The sequence below is a fragment of the Gopherus flavomarginatus genome, chromosome 16 (assembly GCF_025201925.1).
Source record: "Gopherus flavomarginatus isolate rGopFla2 chromosome 16, rGopFla2.mat.asm, whole genome shotgun sequence".
Taxonomy (NCBI): domain Eukaryota; kingdom Metazoa; phylum Chordata; order Testudines; family Testudinidae; genus Gopherus; species Gopherus flavomarginatus.
In genome coordinates, this window is record NC_066632.1 from 13,576,487 (window position 1) to 13,591,818 (window position 15,332).

General features: G+C 58.6%; 1 protein-coding gene and 1 non-coding gene across 2 annotated transcripts in view; one reads left to right on the top strand and one right to left on the bottom strand.

The window, feature by feature from the left end:
* LOC127035712 (uncharacterized) overlaps positions 1-15,332 on the top strand; it is a 193,376-nt gene that overhangs the window by 26,553 nt on the left and 151,491 nt on the right. The window lies entirely within an intron of this gene.
* TRNAQ-CUG (transfer RNA glutamine (anticodon CUG)) lies at positions 4,975-5,046 on the bottom strand. Its single transcript has one exon. It is a non-coding gene; the product is annotated as a tRNA-Gln (tRNA).

The window sequence follows — 15,332 nt, forward strand, 5'->3', positions numbered from 1 at the left end:
CCGAGCTCTCCAGCGGAGCCTGCTGGCACAGAACAAGGTGAAAATTAGCCAGGTTGTCACTCAGTCAAATCCCTGTGCTCCCCGCAGGTGATATCGGAAGGCTCCAAGATGGATCATTTCCCTTTCTCTCATCAGCTTCAGGCCCCAGGGTTACAAATGCACAAACCAGTTGGGATTCTCCCCTGGCCTCAGGGTGTGGGGCTGCTCTGAGGGGATAGACTTGCACACTTGGGATATTAGTGCAAAGATACAATTTCAATTTCTCTTAGAGAAATTGGAGGGCAATTTATATTTGGTAAAAATCTTATTTAGTGAAAGAAAAGCTGCAGTGACAGCCTGGTTACTGGGGTGCAAAACACCTTCCTCCTGGGAGAAACAAGAAGTTAGAATTAGAAATTTACATCGTTTGTTCCAGTGTTGGTACAGGTTTAATTTTGCTTCTGTGTAGGTTTGTTTCAGGCTGTGACCATTTTGGTTTATTGGGTTGTTTTGTTTTTTTTAGTTGGAATGGAGCTTTTAATTGACATTTGCTGGATTCAAATGGCTGACTTGCAACACCAGTTTTGACATAGTTCTGCATATTTTATTACGATTTGACCAGTATTCAAGGATTCAATTCCTTTATAGGAGGTTTTAGAGGTCATGCTTATTTATTTGATGTTATTTTATCATTCTGCTGTAGCACACTTTTTTGATAAAATGTTGAAATTATTAATTTACAGCATTTGTTAGTTTTTATTTTTACAAACAAAGTTTTTCTTAATGTTTGGGTTTTAAATTAAGCCTTATTTTTTGTTTCAATTTTTCATTTAGGTTTTGGTTACTGATGGGATCTTTAAGAGAACTTTGGATTCAGTACTAAAATTTGGACAGATTTAGAATATTTTAAGTAAACCGTGTTTACTATTTTATTTTAATAAAGTTTGTATTGCTGTAAACCCTAGCCGGGGGGAGAGGAGATGAGCCTGGCCTTTAACTGAGAAGGAACAGAGGCATGGCCCCCATGAAGGGTGAGGCCAGGTGATGGGGGGCACAGCTCCCCAATTTTTTTTGTCTAGCCCATCTCAGGCCTGGTCTACACTACGCTGTTAAAGTGATTTTAACAATGTTAAATCGATTTAACGCTGCACCCGTCCACACTACACTGCTCTTTATATCAATTTAAAAGGCTCTTTAAATCGATTTCTGTACTCCTACAAAACGAGAGGAGTAACGCTAAAATCGATATTACTATATCGGATTAGGATTAGTGTGGACGCAAATCGACGTTATTGGCCTTATTATTTTACAGTAGCTACCCACAGTGCACCGCTCCAGAAATTGACGCTAGCCTCAGACCATGGACGCACACCACCGAATTCATGTGCCTCTTGTGAACGCTCACAATCGACTTTATAATATCTGTTTTATAAAATCGGTTTAAGCTAATTCAAATTTATCCTGTAGTGTAGATGTAGCCTCAGTCCCCCACTAAAGGAGAAGAGTCTGATGCCACCCCTGCTGGTCACTGAGTGTCACTGCTGCTCCATGGGAAACATGCTCTGTGCCTTACCCAGATTGGTGGGAAACACACTCTGTGCATTACCGTGACTGGTCCGTGGGTGTCACTGCTTGTAGAGGGCAGACACACGCTGTGAATTACGCCACCTGACCAGTGGGTGTCACTGCTGTATCAAGGGAAACACCTTCTGTGCATTACTTTGAATGACCACGAGGTGTCACTGCTGCTCCAAGGGAAACATACTCTGTGTTACCCTGATTGGCCACTTGGTGTCACTGCTGCGCCAAGCAAAACACCTTCTGTGCATTACTCTGACTGCCCACTGGGTGTCACTGCTGCGCCAAGGGAGACACAAGAACGGCCAGACTGGTTCAGACGCAAAGTCCATCCAGCCCAGTATCCTCCTGTCTTCTGACAGTGGCCAGTGCCAGGTTCCCCAGAGGGAATGAACAGAGCAGGGAATCATCAAGCTATCCATCCCCTGTTGCCCATTCCCAGCTTCTGGCAAACAGAGGCTACAGGCACCATCCCTGCCCACCCTGTCTAATAGTCCTTGATGGATCTATCCACCATAAACTTATCTAGTTCTTTTTTGAACCCTGTTATAGTCTTGCCCTTCACAACGTGCTCTTGCAAGGAGTTCCACAGGTTAACTATGCAACTGCCCTGAGTTTACCCCCTGCTCCCCTGGCCAGGTTGTATATGGAAAAGAGGATGAGGATGAGGAGAGCCATGATGTGTCTGTCAGTGGCTGGTGCCTCAGTTTCCTCTAGGCAGCAGTGCTGCAGGCTCCTTTGGTCTGTGCCCATGCAACTGTGTCTGGGGAAGGAGGAGTAGAGGCTCATTCTTCCCAGCCCCACGCCCCACCCCCAGCAGCTGGGGAATCCAGGCCAAATTTAATCCTGGTAGCTGGGCTGGGATTAGCCTGGGCTGGGGTAGGGCTGGGGAGGAATTGGGAGGGAGACAGATGCACCTGCTGTGAGGGAAGATCCTCCCATTCCCTGCCAACCCCATTCACTCCTTGCAGCACAGCACCCCCTAGCATTTCTTTCTCTGTCATGGGAGCTGTCTGCTGCTTGCTTCTCCCTTAGCATCATCTCTCTCAATCATGGGGCACTGACATTGCCCATCCTGTGCAAACAGGGAGGCCCCGGTGTGCCCCATGGCACTGCCATGCAATTGTGGGGGCAGCTGTTGGATGGAGCCATATCAAAATATGGGTGTGGGCAAGGACTCCTGGGTTCTCCCCTCAAATGTGAGAGGGGAGTGGACATTAGGGGGTAGAGTGGGGGAGGGACAGGGCTGGGATCCAGGGCTACTGCTTTTTCTGGTTTTCTCCACCTCCTGCAGCTGCCTCGATCCTTTCAATGTGTTTCTTGTTCCATATTCATTTGCTGACTTGTGTAAATCACCCCAGAGGTGGCTGCATCTCAGTGTTGGGTGAGGCACCCTTGGCTGCATCACCTCCTAACCGAGTCTCTCTCCCCCTTCGGGTGACACTGCAGCACTCAGCAAACATCCACAAGATCATGGGGCACTTTGAGCACTGCGCAGGCAGGGGCCAGGCGCCCAGCCCTCCCTCCAGAGAATGGGACACAGCATCGACTACTTTTTACAGGGATTAAAAAGGGGCAAAGGAAGGCAAATCAGAGGAGTAGGTGACCAGGGTCTGAGCAGGGGGTGGAAATTGACTGGTCGGGGGTCAAGCAGCTGGAGGCAGAGTTAGGAGAGGGACTGAAGGCAAAGTCAGGGAGGTGGGAAGGAGCAGGAGTTAAGCCCGGAGGGAGGCGCTGCCAGAGGGTTAAACCCCGGCACAGGCAGGGGCCGAGGGGGAACAGTTAGCCCGGTGGGCTGAGACTCCAGTGTTTGCAAACATGGGTGGGGGGAGCAGAGGGCTTTTTTATTTCCCCTCTCACAGGCAGCACCTCTCAGCATGGACTTCCCAGGGCTGGGCTCTTAAAGGCACAGGCATCCCACCGCCTAGACACTGCAGCTCCTCTCTGATGTAACCTACTGAGGTGCTGCAGTAGGAGACTCAATTCAGTGAAACTGGGCATTCCCTATACGCCTCCCAGCCAGGGGGCTGTACACCCCCTTCCCCGATTTTCCCCAACACCCCCTCCCTCAGTGGTCAGGTAGTTACATGCAGCGCTGCCAATGTTGTCATTGGTTGCAAATTTGAATGGAAATTGAAACGTTAACACACACTTTAAAAGCAGATACAACGTCTGAAAACTACTTGTACCTGAGAAAGTCAAATAGGTTTGGAAAGTCTGGACAAAGCCGGGTTTCCTCACCCAGCTGTTGTGTTTGCTGACAATGTTGGTGCATTGGCTTCGGCAGTATTGGCCAACCTTAGAATTTCAAATGATGATTTGTAAGCAAGGTGTGAATGAGCTCTCCCCTGGCAGCCACTGATGACCAGGGTTGGGGGGAAGCTTTGGGACCAGACTGTATTTACATGAACTCACCTACTCTGCTGAGGTATCCAGCGGACAGAGCTGGGCTGCCTCTGCTCTAGGTACCCGGAGGAGGGAAGGTGTGTAGGGTCCAGCCTGGGACTCTTCCTCCCTCCCGCCAAGCCCTGACTATTAATCCCAGCGCTGGCACTCCTTTCTTCAAGCGCCATGTGGGCCAGAGGAAACGTGTGGTAGGAAGCACAAGGGCCAAGCTTGTGAACATCAGGTGCAGCAGCAAGAATCCCAACTATCTGGGTAGCAAGTTCTAGAGCCCTATCCCATTGTGGCCATCCCTGCCAAAGACCTGGCTCTCGGAGGTGTGAGTCACCCAGCAGGAGGGGAAAGATTCACTCTTACACAGCTGGAGACAGGGGAGTTGAGCTCTGGGGCATTACCACAAGCATGGGTGGGTGGCAAGTTTGTAGAAATTTTGGTGGTGCCCAGAACCCACCCCCAAACTCCACCCCCACCTGCCTAAGGCTCTGGGAGGGGGTTTGGGGGGGATTAGGTTGCAGGATTCAGGCTTTAGGATGGAGTTTGGGTGCTGGGTGCAGGCTCCGGCAGGGTTGTAGGAAGGGGTGAGAGGTACAGGCTCTGGGGGTGGGAAGGAGTGTGTGGGAAGGGGTGCACCCTCTGGGAGGGAGCGTAGGGCTGAGGATGAGGGATTCATGATGCAGGAGGGGGCTCAGGACTGGGGCAGAGTATGAGGGTTCAGAGGGAGCTCAGGGTTGAGGGTGTTGGAGAGGCTGAGGGCAGCCTGCACTAGGACTCTGGGGCAGCAGTTCTGCCCAGAATCCCTCTACTCCAGCAGCAGGAGCAGGTAGGGGACAGGCCCATGCTGCTTTTTGTCAGGCAGGGATGCACCACAGCAGAGGGGAGGGGTGCCAGGCAGGGGCCAGGGGAAGAGACTCAACTCCAAATATTGCTGGAGCAGGGCCCCCAGCCCTGAATGTTCCTGGAGCCCGAGCACCACAAATGTATATAACCTGCCGCCTATGACCACAAGCCAACACAAGGTCCCACTGAGATTTGAACTCAGATTACAGGATTCAGAGTCCTGAGTGCTGCCCATTACACCATGGGAGCAGCTTGTGCTGCTTTCTCTGCACATCGGTGACCCTCATGGGGCGGCTTGTGTAAGGGGACTCTTGGCCCTTTACTAAAACTTAGCGTGTGTGTGGGGGCGGGGTTGGTTGGCTACTTCCCAGCACCAATAGAAGGGGGAGGGATCAATGGGAAATCAGGGCCCTGAGACTGACAGTCCCCAGGGACAATGGGGAGAGGCCAAAGCTCCAAGTTAGCTACACTGACAGGCCAGACAGTGTAATAAGAGAGTCACCAAGCCAGGGGGTCCCATCCTCCATGTGAGCTGGAACTGCCTGGGTGAGAGTGGGGCAGAGCTAAGGAGAGAGCAGGAGCCCGAGAAGAGCTGGGGAGCAGAGCTGTGCAGGTGTAGTGCCAGAAACTGCTGCATGTAGGAATTTGCAACCTGTAGCAGTTACTGATACCTGAGGTTGTTCTTATTTGCTGACTTGTCCTAATTGGCTAAAACTTGACAGTGGTTTCTCTAGCAAAGGCCAGTCCCTGGCCCCTTGGTCCAGACATCCTCCTTCATATCAGGCTAGGGTGACCAGATGTCAAAGATGAAATATTGGGATGTGGGGGGCGGAGCAAAAGAAAAAAAAAAAGCCAGAGGGCCCCCCTGCCGCCAAGCGGAAGTGGCACAACCCCATCTCCAACCAATTCTTGGCTCCAACCTCTACTACATCCCTAGCTCCCTCATCCTCTCACTCCTGGGCCCAGCCTGGGCTCCAAGCTCTGCAGCCGAGCCATGATCCGGGCCCCTTCTGCAGCTCCCGGGCAAGGGGTGAACCAGGCAGCTCCTGGCAGGAGCGTGTCCACCCCACTTGTGTCTCCGCCCCCCGCCCACCTGGGCCCTGCCTGCTCCGTGTTGCCCCCACCCCAATGCGCTGCCCGCAGGCTGCAGGCCTGCAGCAGCTTCTGTGCTGCGCTCCTGGCCATGGCCATGGCCAGTGTGCAGACTTGCGGGGGAGGGGCGCTGCCTTCCCTCTCCAGGTCTGCAAGGGGAATGTAAAGCGACCGTTCCTGCGGGAGTAAAGCGCTGCCATCACTCCCTAGCTCTGCAAGAGGACTGGGCAGCAGCAGTATTAGCAGGGGCAGGGCGCGTGATTGTTTCCCCAGCTCTGCGAGGGGACTGGAGAGCGGCCGTTCCTTGGCGCATGGTGTGCTAGGTTCCTTCCCAGCTCTGCAACGGGAGTGGGGAGCGGACGTTACTGTGGGGGCGGGGCGCTCAGTTCCCTCCCCAGCTCTGCCAGGGGCCTGGGGAGCAGCCCATCCTGCGGGATTAGGGCACTGCCTCCTCTCCCGAGCTCTGCGAGACCACTGGGGAGCGGCCCTTCCTGCGGGATTAGGGCGCTGCCTCCTCTCCCTAGATCTGCAAGACCACTGGGGAGCGGCGCTTCCTGCGGGGGCGGGGCGCTGGCTTCCCTCCCCACATCTGCCAGGGGCATGGGGAGCAGCCCTTCCTGCGGGATTAGGGCGCTGCCTCCTCTCCCTAGCTCTGCGAGACCACTGGGGAGCAGCCTTTCCTGTGGGATTAGGGCACTGCCTTCTCTCCCTAGCTGTGCGAGACCACTGGGGAGCGGCCCTTCCTGCGGGATTAGGGCGCTGCCTTCTGTCCCTAGCTCTCTGAGACCAACGGGGAGCAGCCGTTCCTGCGGGATTAGGGCGCTGCCTTCTCTCCCTAGCTCTGCAAGACCACGGGGGAGCAGACCTTCCTGCGGGATTAGGGCGCTGCCTCCTCTCCCGAGCTCTGCGAGACCACTGGGGAGCGGCCCTTCCCGCGGGATTAGGGCGCTGCCTTCTCTCCCTAGCTCTGCAAGACCACTGGGGAGCGGCGCTTCCTGCGGGGGCGGGGCGCTGGCTTCCCTCCCCACATCTGCCAGGGGCATGGGGAGCAGCCCTTCCTGCGGGATTAGGACGCTGCCTTCTATCCCTAGCTCTGCGAGACCACTGGGGAGCAGCCCTTCCTGCGGGATTAGGGCGCTGCCATGTCTCCCTAGCTCTGCGAGACCACTGGGGAGCAGCCTTTCCTGTGGGATTAGGACGCTGCCTTCTCTCCCTAGCTGTGCGAGACCACTGGGGAGCGGCCCTTCCTGCGGGATTAGGGCACTGCCTTCTCTCCCTAGTTCTCTGAGACCAACGGGGAGCAGCCGTTCCTGCGGGATTAGGGCGCTGCCTTCTCTCCCTAGCTCTGCGAGACCACGGGGGAGCAGCCCTTCCTGCGGGATTAGGGCACTGCCTCCTCTCCCGAGCTCTGCGAGACCACTGGGGAGCGGCCCTTCCTGCGGGATTAGGGCACTGCCTTCTCTCCCTAGTTCTCTGAGACCAACGGGGAGCAGCCGTTCCTGCGGGATTAGGGCGCTGCCTTCTCTCCCTAGCTCTGCGAGACCACGGGGGAGCAGCCCTTCCTGCGGGATTAGGGCGCTGTCTCCTCTCCCGAGCTCTGCGAGACAACTGGGGAGCGGCCATTCCTGCGGGATTAGGGCGCTGCCTTCTCTCCCTAGCTCTGCAAGACCACTGGAGACCGGCCCTTCCCGCGGGATTAGGACGCTGCCTTCTCTCCCTAGCTCTGCAAGACCACTGGGGAGCGGCGCTTCCTGCGGGGGCGGGGCGCTGGCTTCCCTCCCCACATCTGCCAGGGGCATGGGGAGCAGCCCTTCCTGCGGGATTAGGACGCTGCCTTCTATCCCTAGCTCTGCGAGACCACTGGGGAGCAGCCCTTCCTGCGGGATTAGGGCGCTGCCATGTCTCCCTAGCTCTGCGAGACCACTGGAGAGAAGCCCTTCCTGCGGGATTAGAGCGGTGCCATCTCTCCCTAGCTCTGCGAGACCACTGGGGAGCAGCCTTTCCTGTGGGATTAGGGCACTGCCTTCTCTCCCTAGCTGTGCGAGACCACTGGGGAGCGGCCCTTCCTGCGGGATTAGGGCACTGCCTTCTGTCCCTAGCTCTCTGAGACCAACGGGGAGCAGCCGTTCCTGCGGGATTAGGGCACTGCCTTCTCTCCCTAGCTCTGTGAGACCACTGGGGAGCGACCCTTCCTGCGGGGGTGGGGTGTTGGCTTCCCTCCCCAGCTCTCCCAGGGGCCTGGGGAGCGGCCCTCCCAGCGGGATTAGGGCGCTGCCTTCTCTCCCTAGCTCTGCGAGACCACTGAGGATTGGCCGTTCCTGCGGGATTAGAGCACCGTCTTCTCTCCCTCGCTCTGCGAGTCGACTGGGGAGCGGCCTTTCCTGCGGGATTAGGGCGCTGCCTTCTCTCCCTAGCTCTGCAAGACCACTGGGGAGCGGCCCATCCTGTGGGATTAGGGCGCTGCCTTCTCTCCCTAGCTCTGCAAGACCACTGGGGAGCGGCCCTTCCTGCGGGATTAGGGCACTGCCTTCTCTCCTTTGCTCTGGGAGAACACTGGGGAGCGGCTGTTTCGGCGGGATTAAGACGCTGCCTTCTCTCCCTAGCTCTGCGAGACCACTGGGGAGCGGCCCCTTCTGTGGGATTAGGGCGCTGCCTTCTCTTTCTAGCTCTGCGAGACCACTGGGGAGCGGCCCTTCCTGCGGGATTAGTGCGCTCCCTTCTCTCCCTCGCTCTCCGAGACTACTGGTTAACGGCCCTTCCTGCGGGATTAGGGCGCTGCCTTCTCTCCCTAGCTCTGCGAGAACCACTGGGGAGCGGCCCTTCCTGCAGGATTTGGGCGCTGTCTTCTCTCCGTAGCTCTGCGAGACCACTGGGGAGTAGCCCGTCCTGCGGGATTAGGGCGCTGTCTCCTCCCCCTAGCTCTCCGAGACCACTGGGGAGTGGCCCTTCCTGCGGGATTAGGCCGCTGCCTACTCTCCCTAGCTCTGCGAGACCACTGGGTAACAGCCCTTCCTGCGGGATTATAGCGCTGCCTTCTCTCCCTAGCTCTGCGAGACCACTGAGGAGCGGCCGTTCGTGCGGGATTAGGGCGCTGCCTTTTTTCCCTAGCTCCGCGAGACCACTGGGGAGCGGCCGTTCCTGGGGGATTAGGGCTCTGCCTTCTCTCCTTAGCTCTGCGAGACCACTGGGGAGCGTTCGATCCTGCGGGATTAGGGCGCCTACTTCTCTCCCTATCTCTGAGAGACCACTAGGGAGCGGCCCTTCCTGCAGGATTAGGGCGCTGCCTTCTCTCCCTAGCTCTGCGAGACCACTGGGGAGTGGCCCTTCCTGCGGGATTAGGGCGCTGCCTTCTCTCCCTAGCTCTGCGAGAACCACTGGGGAGCGGCCATTCCTGCAGGATTTGGGCGCTGTCTTCTCTCCGTAGCTCTGCGAGACCACTGGGGAGTAGCCCGTCCTGCGGGATAAGGGCGCTGTCTCCTCCCCCTAGCTCTCCGAGACCACTGGGGAGTGGCCCTTCCTGCGGGATTAGGCCTCTGCCTTCTCTCCCTAGCTCTGCGAGACTACTGGGGAGCAGCCCTTCCTGCGAGATTAAGGCACTGCCTTCTCTCCCTAGCTCTGCAAGACCACTGGGGAGCGGCCCTTCCAGCGGGATTAGGGTGCTGTCTCCTCTCCCTAGCTCTGCTAGACCACTGGGGAGCAGCCCTTCCTGCGGGATTAGGGCGCTGCCTTCTCTCCCTAGCTCTGCGAGACCACTGAGGAGCGGCCTTTCCTGGAGGATTAGGGCGCTGCCTTCTCTCCCTAGCTCGGCGAGACCACTGGGTAACGGCCCTTCCTGCGGGATTAGGGCGCTGCCTTCTCTCCCTAGCTCTGCGAGACCACTGAGGAGCGGCCGTTCCTGGGGGATTAGGGCGCTGCCTTCTCTCCCTAGCTCTGCGAGACCACTGGGGAGCATCCCGTCCTGCGGGATTAGGGCTCTGTCTCCTTTCCCTAGCTATACGAGACCACTAGGGAGCAACCTTTCCTGCGGGATTAGGGCGCTGCCTTCTTTCCCTAGCTCTGCGAGACCACTAGGGAGCGTCCATTCCTGCAGGATTAGGGCTCTGCCTTCTCTCCTTAGCTCTGCGAGACCACTGGGGAGCGGCCGTTCCTGCGGGATTAGGACGCTGCCTTCTATCCCTAGCTCTGCGAGACCACTGGGGAGCAGCCCTTCCTGTGGGATTAGGGCGCTGCCATGTCTCCCTAGCTCTGCGAGACCACTGGAGAGAAGCCCTTCCTGCGGGATTAGAGCGGTGCCATCTCTCCCTAGCTCTGCGAGACCACTGGGGAGCAGCCTTTCCTGTGGGATTAGGGCACTGCCTTCTCTCCCTAGCTGTGCGAGACCACTGGGGAGCGGCCCTTCCTGCGGGATTAGGGCACTGCCTTGTCCCTAGCTCTTTGAGACCAACGGGGAGCAGCCGTTCCTGCGGGATTAGGGCACTGCCTTCTCTCCCTAGCTCTGCGAGACCACTGAGGATTGGCCGTTCCTGCGGGATTAGAGCACCGTCTTCTCTCCCTCGCTCTGCGAGTCGACTGGGGAGCGGCCTTTCCTGCGGGATTAGGGCGGTGCCTTCTCTCCCTAGCTCTGCGAGAGCACTGGGGAGCAGCCCTCCCTGCGGGATTAGGGCGCTGCCTTCTCTCCCTAGCTCTGCAAGACCACTGGGGAGCGGCCCATCCTGTGGGATTAGGGCGCTGCCTTCTCTCCCTAGCTCTGCAAGACCACTGGGGAGCGGCCCTTCCTGCGGGATTAGGACGCTGCCTTCTCTCCCTAGCTCTGCGAGACCACTGGGGAGCGGCCCCTTCTGTGGGATTAGGGCGCTGCCTTCTCTTTCTAGCTCTGCGAGACCACTGGGGAGCGGCCCTTCCTGCGGGATTAGTGCTCTCCCTTCTTTCCCTCGCTCTCCGAGACTACTGGTTAACGGCCCTTCCTGCGGGATTAGGGCGCTGCCTTCTCTCCCTAGCTCTGCGAGAACCACTGGGGAGCGGCCCTTCCTGCAGGATTTGGGCGCTGTCTTCTCTCCGTAGCTCTGCGAGACCACTGGGGAGTAGCCCGTCCTGCGGGATTAGGGCGCTGTCTCCTCCCCCTAGCTCTCCGAGACCACTGGGGAGTGGCCCTTCCTGCGGGATTAGGCCGCTGCCTTCTCTCCCTAGCTCTGCGAGACTACTGGGGAGCAGCCCTTCCTGCGAGATTAAGGCACTGCCTTCTCTCCCTAGCTTTGCAAGACCACTGGGGAGAGGCCCTTCCAGCGGGATTAGGGTGCTGTCTCCTCTCCCTAGCTCTACGAGACCACTGGGGAGCAGCCCTTCCTGCGGGATTAGGGCGCTGCCATCTCTCCCTAGCTCTGCGAGACCACTGGGTAATGGCCCTTCCTGCGGGATTAGGGCGCTGCCTTCTCTCCCTAGCTCTGCGAGACCACTGAGGAGCGGCCGTTCGTGCGGGATTAGGGCGCTGCCTTTTTTCCCTAGCTCCGCGAGACCACTGGGGAGCATCCCGTCCTGCGGGATTAGGGCTCTGTCTCCTTTCCCTAGCTCTGCGAGACCACTAGGGAGCAACATTTCCTGCGGGATTAGGGCGCTGCATTCTTTCCCTAGCTCTGCGAGACCACTGGGGAGCGTCCATTCCTGCAGGATTAGGGCTCTGCCTTCTCTCCTTAGCTCTGCGAGACCACTGGGGAGCGGCCATTCCTGCGGGATTAGGGCACCACCTTCTCTCCGTAGCTCTGCGAATCCACTGGGAAGCTGTCGTTCCTGCGGGATTAGGACGCTGCCTTCTCTCCCAGCACTGCGAGACCACTTGGGAGCTGCCCTTTCTGCAGGATTACGGAGCTGCCTTCTCTCCCTAACTCTCCGAGACCACTGGGAGCAGCCCTTCCTGCGGGAGTAGAGCGCTGCCTCCTCTCCCTAGCTCTGCGAGACCACTGTGGAAAGGCCCTTCCTGCGGGATTTGGACGCCGCCTTCTGTCCCTAGCTCTGCGAGATCACTGGGGAGCGACTGTTCCTACGTGATTAGGGCGCTGCCTTCACTCCCTAGCTCTGCGAGACCACTGGGGAGCAGCCCTTCCTGCAGGATTAGGGCGCTGCCTTCTCTCCCTAGCTCTAAGAGACCACTGGGGAGTGGCTCTTCCTGCAGGGTTAGGGCGCTGCCTACTCTCCCTAGCTCTGTGAGACCACTGGGTAACAGCCCTTCCTGCAGGATTAGGATGCTGCCTTCTCTCCCTAGCTCTGCGAGACCACTGAGGAGCGGCCGTTCGTGCGGGATTAGGGCGCTGCCTTTTTTCCCTAGCTCTGCGAGACCACTGAGGAGCGGCCGTTCGTGCGGGATTAGGGCGCTGCCTTTTTTCCCTAGCTCCGCGAGACCACTGGGGAGCGGCCGTTCCTGGGGGATTAGGGCGCTGCCTTCTCTCCCTAGCTCTGCGAGACCACTGGGGAGCATCCCGTCCTGCGGGATTAGGGCTCTGTCTCCTTTCCCTAGCTCTGCGAGACCACTAGGGAGCAACCTTTCCTGCGGGATTAGGGCGCTGCCTTCTTTCCCTAGCTCTGCGAGACCACTGGGGAGCGTCCATTCCTGCAGGATTAGGGCTCTGCCTTCTCTCCTTAGCTCTGCGAGACAACTGGGGAGCGGCCATTCCTGCGGGATTAGGGCGCCACCTTCTCTCCGTAGCTCTGCGAGTCCACTGGGGAGCGGTCGTTCCTGCGGGATTAGGACGCTGCCTTCTCTCCCTAGCACTGCGAGACCACTTGGGAGCTGCCCTTTCTGCAGGATTACAGCGCTGCCTTCTCTCTCTAACTCTGCGAGACCAGTGGGAGCGGCCCTTTCTGCGGGAGTAGGGCGCTGCCTCCTCTCCCTAGCTCTGCGAGACCACTGTGGAAAGGCCCTTCCTGCGGGATTAGGTCACTGCCATCTCTCCCAAGCTCTGAAAGACCACTTTGAAACTGCGTTTCCTGCGGGATTAGGGCGCTGCCTTCTCTCCCTAGCTCTGCGAGACCACTGGGGAGCGGCCCTTCCTGCGGGATTTGGACGCCGCCTTCTCTCCCTAGCTCTGCGACATCACTGGGGAGCGACTGTTCCTACGTGATTAGGGCGCTGCCTTCACTCCCTCGCTCTGCGAGACCACTGGGGAGCAGCCCTTCCTGCAGGATTAGGGCGCTGCCTTCTCTCCCTAGCTCTGCGAGACCACTGGGGAGTGGCCCTTCCTGCAGGGTTAGGACGCTGCCTACTCTCCCTAGCTCTGCGAGACCACTGGGTAAAAGCCCTTCCTGCAGGATTAGGGCGCTGCCTTCTCTCCCTAGCTCTGCGAGAACCACTGGGGAGCGGCCCTTCCTGCAGGATTTGGGCGCTGTCTTCTCTCCGTAGCTCTGCGAGACCACTGGGGAGTAGCCCGTCCTGCGGGATAAGGGCGCTGTCTCCTCCCCCTAGCTCTCCGAGACCACTGGGGAGTGGCCCTTCCTGCGGGATTAGGCCGCTGCCTACTCTCCCTAGCTCTGCGAGACCACTGGGTAACAGCCCTTCCTGCGGGATTATAGCGCTGCCTTCTCTCCCTAGCTCTGCGAGACCACTGAGGAGCGGCCGTTCGTGCGGGATTAGGGCGCTGCCTTTTTTCCCTAGCTCCGCGAGACCACTGGGGAGCGGCCGTTCCTGGGGGATTAGGGCTCTGCCTTCTCTCCTTAGCTCTGCGAGACCACTGGGGAGCGTTCGATCCTGCGGGATTAGGGCGCCTACTTCTCTCCCTATCTCTGAGAGACCACTAGGGAGCGGCCCTTCCTGCAGGATTAGGGCGCTGCCTTCTCTCCCTAACTCTGCGAGACCACTGGGGAGTGGCCCTTCCTGCGGGATTAGGGCGCTGTCTTCTCTCCCTAGCTCTGCGAGACCACTGGGGAGCGGCCCTTCCAACGAGATTAGGGTGCCGCCTTCTCTCCCTAGCTCTGCGAGACCAATGGAGAGCGACCGTTCCTGCGTGATTAGGGCGCTGCCTTCTCTCCCTAGCTCTGCGAGACCACTGGGGATCAGCCCTTCCTGCGGGATTAGGGCGCTGCCTTCTCTCCCTAGCTCTGCGAGAACCACTGGGGAGCGGCCCTTCCTGCAGGATTTGGGCGCTGTCTTCTCTCCGTAGCTCTGCGAGACCACTGGGGAGTAGCCCGTCCTGCGGGATAAGGGCGCTGTCTCCTCCCCCTAGCTCTCCGAGACCACTGGGGAGTGGCCCTTCCTGCGGGATTAGGCCTCTGCCTTCTCTCCCTAGCTCTGCGAGACTACTGGGGAGCAGCCCTTCCTGCGAGATTAAGGCACTGCCTTCTCTCCCTAGCTCTGCAAGACCACTGGGGAGCGGCCCTTCCAGCGGGATTAGGGTGCTGTCTCCTCTCCCTAGCTCTGCTAGACCACTGGGGAGCAGCCCTTCCTGCGGGATTAGGGCGCTGCCTTCTCTCCCTAGCTCTGCGAGACCACTGAGGAGCGGCCTTTCCTGGGGGATTAGGGCGCTGCCTTCTCTCCCTAGCTCGGCGAGACCACTGGGTAACGGCCCTTCCTGCGGGATCAGGGCGCTGCCTTCTCTCCCTAGCTCTGCGAGACCACTGAGGAGCGGCCGTTCCTGGGGGATTAGGGCGCTGCCTTCTCTCCCTAGCTCTGCGAGACCACTGGGGAGCATCCCGTCCTGCGGGATTAGGGCTCTGCCTTCTTTCCCTAGCTCTGCGAGACCACTAGGGAGCGTCCATTCCTGCGGGATTAGGGCGCCACCTTCTCTCCATAGCTCTGCGAGTCCACTGGGGAGCGGTCGTTCCTGCGGGATTAGGACGCTGCCTTCTCTCCCTAGCACTGCGAGACCACTTGGGAGCTGCCCTTTCTGCAGGATTACAGCGCTGCCTTCTCTCCCTAACTCTGCGAGACCACTGGGAGCGGCCCTTCCTGCGGGAGTAGGGCGCTGTCTCCTCTCCCTAGCTCTGAGAGACCACTGTGGAAAGGCCCTTCCTGCGGGATTAGGTCACTGCCATCTCTCCCAAGCTCTGAGAGACCACTTTGAAACTGCGTTTCCTGCGGGATTAGGGCGCCGCCTTCTCTCCCTAGCTCTGCGAGATCACTGGGGAGCGACTGTTCCTACGTGATTAGGGCGCTGCCTTCACTCCCTAGCTCTGCGAGACCATTGCGGAGCGGCCCTTTCTGCAGGATTAGGTGGCAGCGTTCTCTCCCTAACTCTGCGAGACCAATGGGGATGAGCCCTTCCTGCGGGATTAGGGCGCTGCCGTCTCTCACTAACTCTGCGAGAACACTGGAGAGCGGCCGTTCCTGCGGAATTAGGGTGCTGCCTTCTCTCCCTAGCTCTGCGAGACCACTGCGGAGCAGCCCTTCCTGCGGGATTAGGGCACTGCCTTCTCTACCTAGCTCTGCGAGACCACTGGGGAGCAGCCCTTCCTGTGGG